We start from the raw sequence: 13,016 nt of genomic DNA on the forward strand, positions 1-13,016 counted from the left end.
AGAAGGCTGGAGATCTCCTATTTTAATGCATCAGTCCAGGCCCCCTGCTGCACATGGCTGCCCTCAAGGGCCGTGGAGATTTAGAGCAGCTTGGCAAGCAGTGCCCAGGACCGGCCACACATGGAAGGCCAGGCTCAGTCTTAACCGGTCCCCTGCAGAGAGTCACTAGTCCTGTCCTTTGCCAAGTTCTGCCAGAGCCCCAGCGGGAGCCAGAGGGGACTCTTCCCCTCTCCTGCTGTGGCTGGGGTAAAAGGCTAATGCCACACAGGCTGGCACAACAAGGGGTAAGAGTGGGGGCCCGGTGCCTGCCCAGCTCCCTCCACAATGTGTGTTCATTGGCAAATGGAGCTGGAAGACCAGGTTGGGTCCAAGAGGAGTCATGGCTGTCTGCTGAGGAGATCCTGGGTCTCAAGGTTATTAGTGTTTGCTCTGTTTGACTTAATGAGGTTATCCCCCAGGTGGAGCTGGCCACAGAGCTCAGAAGACCCAGGCTGCTCCTAGCCCCTGAGGGAGGAGGGAGGCTTGAGAGCAGCCCCTGTGGTGTGCAGTGAGGAGCCTGTTATGCTGCTCAGGGAGTGCCAGGGAGAGAAAGCTGTGTGACGAGGAGGTCACCACTACCAGCTGTTTCCCATGACTTTGTACAGCCTGTGATGGGGCCTGAGAAGTCAGCGGGAGTGTGAATGTCCCCGTCTGTCCCCACTCCTGGAGAAGCTGTCCTGCCCCAGCAGGTAAGCCCACTCCCCGTGGTGCCACATTTTCTTCTCCTGCATCATGGAGGTTTGTCATGGAGTAGACAATGCCCATCTCACCCATTTTTCTACCTCCTGGTATGGTCGAGAGCTGGATCGGCGTGTGTTACCCGGGAGCACAATCAGCAGAGGGGTGAGGTGCCAGCCCGCCCTTTTGTAAAAGGGTCTGAAATCATCTCACTGTCTCCACAGTTGCCTTGGTTACATCTGTGCCCAAGGATAAACCCTCCATGGTTCTGCAATTGAAATGATGCCCGAACCTTCCCACTTCTTTTCTTCTCTTGCAAGTCTGGTTTAGACAAAGGTCAAACCATTCACCAGGCCTGAGGACGCTGCTGCCACTTCCTCTTAGTGTCTGTTGAGTTCCTGGGGTCTGTCGTGGTGGGGTGGGACTGAGGCGAGCCGAGCCGAGCCAGGCACCCAGCATGCCCAATCTCGGGGGGCACTCAGAGTGTGCGGGTGCCTTGGAGGCTTTGCCTTTTGCCTGTAGTCGAGACCAGTCAGCATCAGCACTTGCACAAGTAGCACCAAAAACCCCCCTCAGAGTTCCTTCCCCCGCTGGAGTTACAAAACATGTTCCCCCATCCACCTCTCACTTAAACACCAAAACCTCTTGAGCACCTATTATCCATCTGTCCACCCACCCGCCAAGCCTGGATTAAGAGCCAGCTACCGGCATAACACTGGGTCCAGTGGGTGCCAAGCCTGTCTCCATGGGCTCGAGGGGCGTGCACGACCGCTGTGGAGCAGTGGGCAGTACTCCAGGACAGAGGCTGAGGCCCCGGCCCAGTGACCAGGGGGATGTCACAGAGGAGGAGGGCAGAGTCGAAGCTCGCAGGTGACAGGAGAGCAGCATTGCTAACCTGGACAGGCTCTGGAAGTTTCCCGTCTCTGAAGGCTGATGCATCAGAGCCCAGGGTTTAGGCTAGCCACCAGGGAAGGATTACCACCCAAGACCCTCCCTGGTCTGGGCCAGTAGGGGAGGTGGGGTAGGGAGTGGAGGGAAGGGTTTGTGCAACTGCCTCTACTTTATTTATGGTTTTGATTATGTCTGCATTCCAGGAAGAGCCGATGCACCCCTTTTCTTGAAGTAGCCCGTGTTGGGAAGCAACAGGGAGGGGCCAGAGAGCTAGTGCCTCAAGAGTGGTTATTGATGTCCTAATTACAAGAGGATGCTAATTTAATTTGAACCTAATTACAGTGCACTACCCTGGGTGGCATGTGTTTTAATAATTAACGTCCTTCAGATGCGTAGGAGTATAATAATATTTACACTGGGTTGGCTAGCAGCCTGGGGAGGCGGGCTGGGGGCCCATACGTCACCCTCCCCCCAGACAGCTTGGCTGCTAGCAGGTGGGGAAGATGGCGTACAAGTCTTGGTTGGCTAGCATCTTGTCATCCTTCCCAGAGAATATGCTTGGGCCTCATCTCCAGCCACTTCCTTGACCCAGCAGGCTGCTCTGCTCTGTGGGGTTCCAGGCTGGAGCCCTGAAATAACATGGTGACTGTGACTGTGACACCAGCCTTCCTTCCCACCCCAGGCCGAGCCATGCAGATGAGGGCCCCATCTGGCTGCCCCTGCCTGCCTGGACCCATCCTGGGGAAGGGCTTGTTCAGGCAGGAGGAAAGAGCTGCTTAGTTTTTCCTCCTTCTCTTTTCACTGGTAACACTTAGAAGGATGTACACATTCAGCAAAGGGCCCGAATTACAAGGGTACCACTCCGGTTTTCACAAAGTGAACATACCCTATGTAAACACACCAATGAAAAAATAGAACATCACCAGCCCCTCCTAAGCTTGCTCCTCAGTCACTGTCACCCTCAAAGGCAGCCCCTCTCTTGACCTTTATCCCAGTAGATGTTTCATCTGTTTTATTTGTTGCGTTTTATTTTTCAATTTTGCCTGGTTTTAAATTTTTCAAAGGTGGAGTCCTGCGGGATGTATTATGTGCCTGCCTTCTCCCATTCAATACATGTGTGGGCTGTGTCCTTGTTAGCTTCGTTTTGGTGTGTGCATTCTTGTTCTGTATGTTCTATTGTCTGAATACACCACTTCTTGGTTGTTAGGAAGAAGTCAGATGCTCAACAATCTGCTAGAGCCAGAGCTGTGCCAGTCCCTAAAGGAGAAATCTGCTCATCCTAATTATGCGTCAGGGGGACAGGAGGTGAAACTAGATGAGATGGGGTAGCAAGATGACAGGGCAGGGCAGTTCCACCCACTACAAACATGGAATCGTGTGGTTGCCAGTGTGGCTCCCATGCCCAGTCTCTCAGAGCTCCCAGAGGTGGGGGAAGGGTCTGTCAGCAAGTTCTAGAAGCCAAGCAGACGAACCAGGGGCTTAAGAGATGACCTGAGGGAACTTCAGTATCTACCAAGAAAGCTCTCTAGGCCGGTGCTTCTCAAAGTGTGGCTGGTAGACCAGCTTGCTCAGAATCACCTGGAATGCTTGTTAAAATGCAGCTTCCAAAAAAGTGCCAGGACCCACTGGGAGTGGGCGTGTGACTGGACCATCCATCACAGCGGGAGGACAACGGGTAATGTGTGTGGAGTTGATAAAACAAACACTGGCCTATTGTTTAGCAATAAAAAATCCAACAGAAAATCTAAAATAGATGATTAAAAGCGGTTGCCTGTAGGTGACAGCTGGGACTTGGAGTGCTTATTATAACTCCCTGTGTACCAGTTCTTTCACCATAGGTGAGCATTTCTGATTCTTCTCATTATCAGGTAAATATGTATGTATCACTTCCCATTCCAGAGCCACTCCCTCAATTCTGGTGTTCCAGGGCCTGGGAATCTGCCCTGTGAACAAGCTGCCTGGGTGATTCTGAGGATTGCTCAAGTTCCAAGAATTGGCTCTCACTGTCCAAACTCATTTTACAAGATAAGGAAGGAGACCTAGTGACTTGCCCAAGGTCATCCAGCTTCTTTGTGGCAGGGCCAGGAATAGAAGATGGGTCCCTGGCCTATGTTCTCTACATCATGGCCTTCACCTTGGTGGGTGTCTGTCTCAGTGGGCCTGGTCCCCAGAGATCTGAGGGAGGAGCCGAGGACCTGGTTCAGTTGAAGGAAGCGAGAGTGCCTTGCCTGGGTGCAGGCGGGCGACCCCCCCAGCAAGCAGAACACTTACGACGTTGCTTCGTGTGGAGCCAATGCAGGGACCAGCACATGCAGAATGCCACTGCTCCTGCTGTCCTGCCATCAGCAACATCCTTCAGTTGTTTCCTCCGTAGCAATGGGTCTGCCCTGAGCCCGCAGCCCCCTGAACAGTCAGGCACTTAGCATTTGCTGAGCTCCTTCCTACTAGCTCGAGGCACTGTTCTAAGTGCTAAGATAAAGAGAGGAATCCGCCCTCGCATCATGCGTTTACTGTCTACTGAGGACAGCAGATACTGGTGGTAGAAAAGCCCAGTTAGCTTTACTGACTTTAACTTTACACAGTTAGCTATGTACAAATGCGGTGGCATTAGCTTGTCAAGTTGTGCGTGCCCCGTGAGCCAGCAGTTCCCTCCTGGTTCTGCGGCCAAGGGCTACTTGCACGTGGGAGAACCACCACCATCGCCAGAAGTCCCGTGCCAGAATGTTCACTGCAGTTCTGTTTCTACTAACACAAAAACAGCACCACAGACACCGCAAGGTGTATATACTTACAAGGGTATGTTATTCAACGAAAATGAATTATGGCCACACAGAACCACATGGATAAATCTTAGAAACAATAAAGTACATCTCCGACGACTTCATACCATACGATGCCATTATTATAAAGTTCAAAACCAAGCAATACCCTGCTTACATACACATGTATACTGAGTGATCATGTAACTAATGGGATGTGTTTGAGAGTATAAAGGGGCACAAATCCTTACATTTGGGCCACAAACTGGCACTTTTTTGAGCAAACTGGGACACATGGACACCTTTGAAATATGTAATGAAGTACAAACCAAAAAGTAAAGGGATGATAAAACACAAAAGTCTGGATGGTGACCCTCCCCAGGTGGGGCAAGGAAGGAAGTCAGGGGACGTAAGTTACTAGGAATGTTCTAGCTCTTGGTCTGGGTAGTTGGCCCATAGATGTTTATTACATTATTAATTAATAAGGTGGTGTGGGAGCTTGAAGGAGAAAACATTTTTTCCTAGGAGTTACAGTTAGAGAAACCTCAAATAGGAGCACTTCAGTCCACTGAGGAAAGTTATGGAAGGTTTTTCAAGGACAAGGTGACTCAGTCGGTTACCAGATGTCGAATGGGTCTAGTTGAGGGGACACACTGGGCAAAGCTTTCTCCTGACTGGTGGAACTCTTAAGACTGCCTGCCTGGGTTCCAGTGTAGCGTGTGGCCACGCATCGCAATGACAAGAGCTCAGGCCAGGCCCTGGGTGCTGACCAGCTGAGGTCCTGCCACCTCTTTGGGAAAAAGCAGCCAGTGTAGGTGGGGAAGGCCTGCAGAAGACACTTCAGGGCTCCCAGATCATTTTTCAAGTTGTTGTGTAATTTTAAGGTACACAAATCTTAAGAATACAGTTTTTGGGGGTTATAAATCTAAACTTCCCTGGAACCGCTCAGATCACACTGTAGAACATCAGCATTCCAGAAGGCTCCTTGATGGCCCCTCTCTTCTGCCTCCCCCCCCCCCCCCACCCAATACACACAAAAAATGTAATGACAGAACTATGTCACCATAGTTGTGGCTGCTCTTGGTGCCAGGGTCTTTCAAAAGACATTTTTTCCAAGAGCAGTCCTGGGGATGTGAAGGGGCCACAACAGTCTCCAGGGACCTTTTTGAAAGCACCTAACCTGGGACTAGGACACCGGGAAGGATGGCGGCCTCCCAGCTCCACCACGGCTGCCTCAGGACCTTGGACAAGGCCAGCAGGAGGCCACAGTCCCTGTCCCTGCTGCCCGAGGGCATTGGCTGCTGCCACCCTGGCAGCACAGATCCATCATCCCAGCTCGATGGAGTCGTTCTCTGCCCTGGGCCCTGCCGCTGTGCCCTGGGAGTGGGTGACATTGATGCGGTTCAGTGAGCAGGCGGCCCCAATCCATAGCCGTCATCTGGGAGCCTGGGCCTAGGACGTCGGCTCGCCCTCTACTCTGGGGCAGATCTCCGGTGCTCTTCTGCAACCACCCAAGTGCTAGTTCAGGCCAGGTGAGTGTGGCTCGGGCACAGAATCCGAGGCATTAACATTTTGTGTTCCCAGCTGTCTGCGTGGAAGGAAGCAGGAGAAGCCAAAGCTGCGGTCACCCCACCGTCAGCAGTACCTGTTTGCACCCTCGGCCCACCACGGCCAGCCGGGTCTGAACCTCAGACGTCTCCCAGGAGGCAGTGGCGTTGATGGGGCAGGGTGCCCAGCGGTCCTCCCTCCCGTCCGCCGCAAGCAGCTGCCCCGGCAGGCTGCACACTCTCCAGCCCGTCCTGCTGGGCTTGGTTCAGGGTTTGGGTTTCAGAGAATTCCTTGCTGAGCCTCAGGCTGCATTCAAAGATGGAGTCGCTAGAGAGATGTCAACCAGATTAGTAATTATTAGGCTGAGTTGATGCCGGTAGAGAACGTGGAAATGAGATTTACCTCAAGGAGTCAGTACACCATCGTGGATGAGGACCCGGCTTTAAGGGCGGACAGGCTGGAGGGTCTGCCCTGGCTTGCCTCCTACTTGTGGAGTGCCCTTGGGCAAGCTCATTAACCCTCTGAGGCTGTTTTCTCACCTGAAAACTGAAGATAAAAAGTTCCTGGCTTTACAGTCGCTGTCAGAATTCAGTGAGGTGTATTTTGTAAAGCCTGTTGCTCAGGGCCCAGCACAGACCCGGTGTTTGGTGATGACTGCCGTTACAGCTCAGGGGGAACCCGGTGCGGGCAGCCCGCCTGCGTCTGCGTGGCCCGAACCTGGCACTCAGCCGGGAGTTGGGAGAGCCCAGAACTGTTTGGTGAAAGGAACTAGCAAAGATGCTACCAAACCCAGAGTCCAAGAGGCCCCCTTCTGTCGTGAGAGCACCGCGGGGTTCTGGCCGGACGGGAGCCAGGGTGTGGGAGGAGGGCCCGGGAGCTGAGGTCACTTGGCCAAGTCCTGTCTGTCTCCGGCGGGGCCCTAACCCTCCCCACTCCAGGGGCAGAGGGGTGGGGGTGGGAGTCACGTACACCGGATCTGGTGGCCTGGGCTGGGCCTGCAGCTGAGTCAGCCCACGTGTGCTGAGCGCGTGCAATGCGCCGAAGACGCAACAACAAACAGAACAGAGGCCCGGGCTCCACGGACGAACGAGGGCACGTGTCCGTACTCCTCTGGGCATGCGGAGACCACAACCAGCCGAAAGTTACGCACGGACACCTTGCCTCAGAGCTAAACTCTGGACCTGGTAGGCAGAAGGAAAAGATGGTGGGAGAGGTTGGCTGTGCGTGTAGGTGTCTCTTAGGAGCCGATCTGATTAGCAGACTTGATAACATGCCACAGAAAATGACTCCCGCTGACATGGGTGAGGGGTGGCGGGCAGAGAGTGGGGTCGGGGGAGCTCGTGGCAGGAATCCCAGTGCTCGGGGTTACCAGGGCACCATGCCAGGTAGGAAATACGAACACCTATGTGTAGGTACCTCTAGACGCCCCCCTCACGTCCACCAAAAGCCTGGGGTCAGAGGAGCACACTCCAGGACGCCACAATGCGTGACTGTTGGGGCATTCCCGTTTGGCAGGGTAGCAGAGACCAGGAGAGGTCATGGTCTGATCCAGAACCATAAAGGACATGAGAGCATCGGAAGCCTCGCGGAGGCCCACCATGGTGGCCAGTTATGTGGTCTCCTAGCCCCCTAAGGAGAGAGAGGCCTGTGTCGGCAAGTCAGGTCTGGGGCTGGATTCCATCCCTCCGGCTGTGAACATCTGGGGAGGGCAGGCCCCAAGGGGCCACAGCACACCCACTCAGGGAGGTTCAGTGGGAGGGCGGGAGCAGCAATCATCACTAGGAACTGGCCTGGCCTCATCTTGCCCGATCTGTAGAGGGCAGCTCCCAGGGTAAGACCTGAGGCAAAGATCTCAAATAGTACCAGGAGATCGATTGATAGTGACTCCCTGGGGTGCTATGTAGAAAAGGATTCCGAGGTCATGCCAGAAAGTCCACTATAATCAATTACTGATACCTACCAAGAGAGTGGAAAAGAGGGGTCATCATGTGTGTCCCATATATTCGCTATCCTTGTCTTGGCACTTTACGGGAAAGGGATTCAGGAATCCTCTGACCTCATCAAAGCAGGGCTCACTTCCTTCACATCCCTGACAGCAGGCATTAGCTTCCGCTTGAAGAGAGGACTGGAAACTCCTTCTCAAGGCAGTGGTGCCCCACCTAGTTGGTTCTTACCCTGTTCCTCAGCCGTGTTCCAGTCGTGAAGAATGTGTTGCGGTTTAACAAACATGAGCTAAGCAACTACTCTCCTGGGCACAAAAGACCCACAACTGGGCCAGTCAAGTCCCCTGCCCTGTCAGTGGGTGTCCTCTGAGAATATCTGACTCTCGTCAACTTTAGTAGGACTGATTTTCTTTGGGAGGGAGAGGCACCTAAAGGAAAGACGGGGAGTTCCCCAACAGCAGGAAGAGTTGAGCCCCTAAACCTGAAAGTATCTGAGCCCCTTGGGCCTTGGGAATTTCCTGAAGATCAGCCTTCCATTTTACTCCGGAGGAGGCAGGACTTTCAGGTCAGCAAGCCCTGGAACAGTGCTTCTTAAACTTGAACATGCTTATAACTCATCTGGGGATCTTATAAAACACAGGTTCACATCCAGTAGGCCTGAGGTAAGGCCAGGATTCTGCATCTCTAACAAGCTCCCTGAAAGGCGTTCAGGCAGTGGGAGCAAGCCCTCCCCACTCCCCTTTTCCGAGCCTACTGGGAGGAGGTAGGCAGAGAAGCTACCCGGCCCCCAGAGAGGGTGCGGTGAGGCCGACTCAGACTAAGGCCTGAGTTTGGAGACAGGCAGAGAAAACGATTCATGCTCCACAGAGCCAGAAATCGGAGGGAACGAACCAGATACTGAGTTGGCTCTCCAGGCTGGTTGAAGTCTCTCCTCTAGGAGTGCTAGGCACAACAGCGAGAGCAGCAGACCTACAAGATGGAGTGTAGGGTCTCTGGTCTACAAGCCCCGTTGTCATCATGACATTAGCGACAGCTAACAATTACGTGCTGGCTTAAGTACTAATAGGTAGCCTTATGAGAGAAGGACTTTTTGCCCCCATTTTACAGATAATCTCCAGAAGACGGGCCATGTGTTACCAATTTATGTGTCCCTAACCCTGGCACAGTATTTGTCAGCAGTATGTAGTCAATAAATGATTTATGAATGAATGAATGAATGAATGAATGAATGAATGACTAAAGTGCAGCTCAGCCCAGGCAGAGGGTATTGCATTGGAACCAGGCCCAGAGAGAGAATGGGAAACAAGGCTGGAGCCCTCAGAATTCCACATCCACCCCCCCCCCCCCCACCCCTTACCTTCCCACCAGGCCTGGTAGGACTCCATCGGAACAGGTCAGCTTAGGAACCTGTGGCCAGACTTTACTTGTTGGACAAAGAGAAATCCCTAAGCCTCATTGTAGCGGGTTGATGATTCCCTAGTTCTTTTTGGAAATTTCTAAACCCGGGTCCACTGTGCTGAGGCAGGCAGGGCAGCACCTGGCAAAGTTTAGGGCTAGTCAGGCTCTCATTATCCAAATTGCCTGAAATATGGACCTCTTTCCTTGTGCCAGGCTCTGTGCCAAGCACATCACATGCCTGCTTCCCACAGCCACGTTCCTGTGGTCCAAGGTCGTACGTTGGTCCCAGGTCGCAGACTGAGGTGGACCGCTAACTCCGGCGACCACGCCCATACTCGAGAAACAGCGCCCCCTAGGGGACAGGACGAAGCGGTGGGGAGACCAGACTTGGAGGTGGGCAGCCGGGTGCCACCGAGGGCTGGCAGTCCGTGCCCTGTTGTGGTCAGCGACCCAGGAGAGAGGCTATGAAAGACCGTGCTTCCGAGGACACTCGCTGCTGGCGTGCGAGCAAAGCTTAGGGGATCACTGGCCTGGTTTTTGCAGGGGCTCTTCTGTGCCTTCCACATCACAATTCCGTAGAGCCTCAGAACCGGAAATCATCATCCCCCCATTTTACAGATGAATTAGCAGAACTAATTGGGAGCGGGGCCAGGGTGGGGGGGCCCGGTCCGGCTCCTGGCATCGGAGTCCCCGGCCCGCCGCCTCCTCCTCGCCGGTCCCCCGTCCCCCTCCGCAGACGGAGTCGAACCAGTAGCGGCTCGACGGGGCGTGGGGCGCGCCAGGCCAGCCTGGACGCTTCGCCCTCGCGGACGCCCCGGGCCCCACCTCGGGTCGGGCGGCAGGTACGGGGTGCGGGGGCTGCGGCGGCCTGGAGCCTCCCCGCCGGGTGCGTCCTGGATGCTGCCCCCTCGCGGTGGGGCCCGACCCGCGCAACCGAGGGCAGCTGCCGCTCCGAGCCACCTGGCCCTTCGCTGCGCGCGCGCCCCGCCTGGCCGCTCGAGATGCGGGGGGGGGGGGGGGGGGCCCGGAGGCCCAGGCGGCAGCCGCGGGCGCGCGGGAAACCGGCGCTCTCTGGGGCGGCCGAGGGACCCTCGACCCCAGCCCCAGAGAAACCCACCGTCTCCTGGTTTCTCTACCAGTCCCTCTCCCTGAGGTCTCTGGACGCTTTCTAAAATTGTCCTTGCTCTCCCCTCTTCCTCCTCCCCATCCCGGCCTCACGTTCTCCATTCCTGTCCCAGGAACTGTGATGCAGGCACCTAATTTCCCCCCATTCCCCACTCTCGACTGTCAATAATCCCTCCCGCTCATCAGGGTTACAGAGACACAAATAATCCCAACGGTTCTAAAAATACGGTTCCCGGATCGGCAGCATCAGCATCATTTGGGAACTTGTTACAGACGCAAGCTCTCAGGCTCCACCTCAGACCTGCTGAAACAAAAATACTGTGTGGAGCCCAGCCGGTGACTGTGATGCACACCCAAGCCTGAGAGCCGCTGATCTAAACGTGCATTCGTTTATTCATTCATCACCAGACTTTTGCAGTTCGGCCAGTGGAGAAGGAGCCCCCTGAAGCCCCAAGGTGCCCCACCAGCTGTCCATGCGGAGATGCTGTCAATAGCTTTGGGATGGGAGACAGTGCAAACCAGGGAATCAGGAGTCGGGAAGGAGGCCCCAGGTCCAGGCCAGGAGGAAAGTGAATGGCTGCTAAGGGTTCCTCTGGGACAGGGTGTAGGAGAAGCCCCCTGGGTTTGCCTTCTGCACTCACAGCACCCAGCATCTAAGCTGTAGGGGCGGGGAAGCGAGCCTCTCTGCATCTGGCAAGCAAGGATAGTCTCTGGAGCCTCAGGAGTCTTGCCCCTAACAGAGAGGAGGTAGTCTGGGGGGGGGGGGGTTGGGGTGGTGGTGGCAGTCATTCATCTCCCAAAAGTAAGCACTCCCATGGGCTGTCCATCTGAGAAGAAACCCGGACCAAGGGATTCAATGTGGAAAAGGTCAAAGTTCTGAAGGGGAAACTTTAAGTGGAGGGAACGAGGAATCCTAAGCTACGTGGGTCAGGCCAGTGGGGCTTAACAACAACCCAGAGTCAGTTTCCCTTGGCTGCATTCTGGTAGGCAGGACACCAGAGAGGTGGGGATACATCGCACCCTCCCTCTGGCCGGGTGGAAGGGGATGGGACTCCTGTGTCCGGCCTTGAAGAGGACTTCAAACGGGGATGAAGCCACACCCCACCCAGCTCCAAATTATGGCATCACGCGGAACCTAATGTTGTTTGATGGCATTTTGGGTGCCCCAGAACCCCGTCTGCCATGAAGTGATGGCTGTTATTTATGCCTCGGCCCCGCTCTGATCTCAGGGAAAATATCTCATCATAAATTGGCATGCCATGGCAAACAATTAAAAGAGAAAAATAAACCTCAGTGCAATCTCAGGGTGCTTGGAAATGAGGAATTACAAGGTGGTGGCATGAAAAAATTATATAAAAATCTATTTTTACATCACAATAATGTGCTTTTATACGGGTAGTAATTTCTGGATGTGCAATAAAGTGGCTTTTACATCAGGCAGAATCAGAGTTTATAGGCAATTGGTGCTTTTATCTGGGAAAATATAACTCACCCATCCCCACACCATCCATCCTGCAGGCAGCAGGCCTCATCTTCCCCAGAACCATCAGTATTGAGGAAATAATTATGCAATTAAAGTGTCAGCCCTCTGGCCCCCATATCTCCCAAGGCATCTTCCAACTTCTGTTATTGACTCTTCCCCCAAAGATGGCACAGCCCCTGGGTCCAGAACAGGGTGGAGGATCACTGTCCCATTGGGCTAGAAAGGATCCCAGGGCTTAGAGGAACCTAAGTGCCCCACCCCCCACCCCCACCCAGGGCCAGCAAGCACTCCACAGACACTGAAGGTCTGCTACCGGCCAGGCACCGGGCTAAGAACCTAGGAAGCTGCGACCCCAGGTTTGGGGTCTGCCTGGCTTGGAGAGCTTGCAATCTGGCGACAGTCACGCTGTGGGCAAGGGGATGGAAGTTGTGACAGGTAAACCCAGGGAGCCAAAGAGGCTCAGAGGAGCTTGGGGTGGGGTGGGGTAAAGCGTGGCGCTGAATCCGAGGCCTCCATTGGAGAGGGGGCAAGTGAGATAGGAAGGTATGAAGATAAGTGTGTCCGAGAGGGCAGGCCCCAGGCCAGGGGTGTCTCCAGTGGGACACGGGGGCAGGCACAGGAGAGGGAAGAGTAGCCGTCCTCACATGCTGAATGCCACAACTGGCCTTCACTGTCACCTAGTCTAAGCCAGCATTTGATGTATTCTTTTAAAATATCACTGGGGCTCCTGGGTGGCTCAGTCAGTTGAGCGTCTGACTTCGGCTCAGGTCATGATCTCGCAGTCCGTGAGTTCGAGCCCCGCGTCGGGCTCTGTGCTGACAGCTCAGAGCCTGGAGCCTGTTTCGGATTCTGTGTCTCCCTCTCTCTCTGACCCTCCCCGTTCATGCTCTGTCTCTCTCTGTCTCAAAAATAAATAAATGTTAAAAAAAAAAATTAAAAAAAAAAATCAGACCCTGGGGGTGCCCGGTGACTCAGTCAGTTAAGCATCTGACTCTTGATTTTGGCTCAGGTCATGATCTCAGAGTCCTGAGATTGAGCCCTACATCCGGCTCCACGCCACTGAGCGTGGAGCCTACTTTAGAGTCTCTCTCTCCCTTTCTCTCTGTCCCTCCCCCAGGTGTTTCTCTCTCTCTCTAAAATAAAATACTGGGG

The sequence above is a fragment of the Panthera onca genome, chromosome A2 (assembly GCF_046562875.1).
Source record: "Panthera onca isolate mPanOnc1 chromosome A2, mPanOnc1 haplotype 2, whole genome shotgun sequence".
Taxonomy (NCBI): domain Eukaryota; kingdom Metazoa; phylum Chordata; class Mammalia; order Carnivora; family Felidae; genus Panthera; species Panthera onca.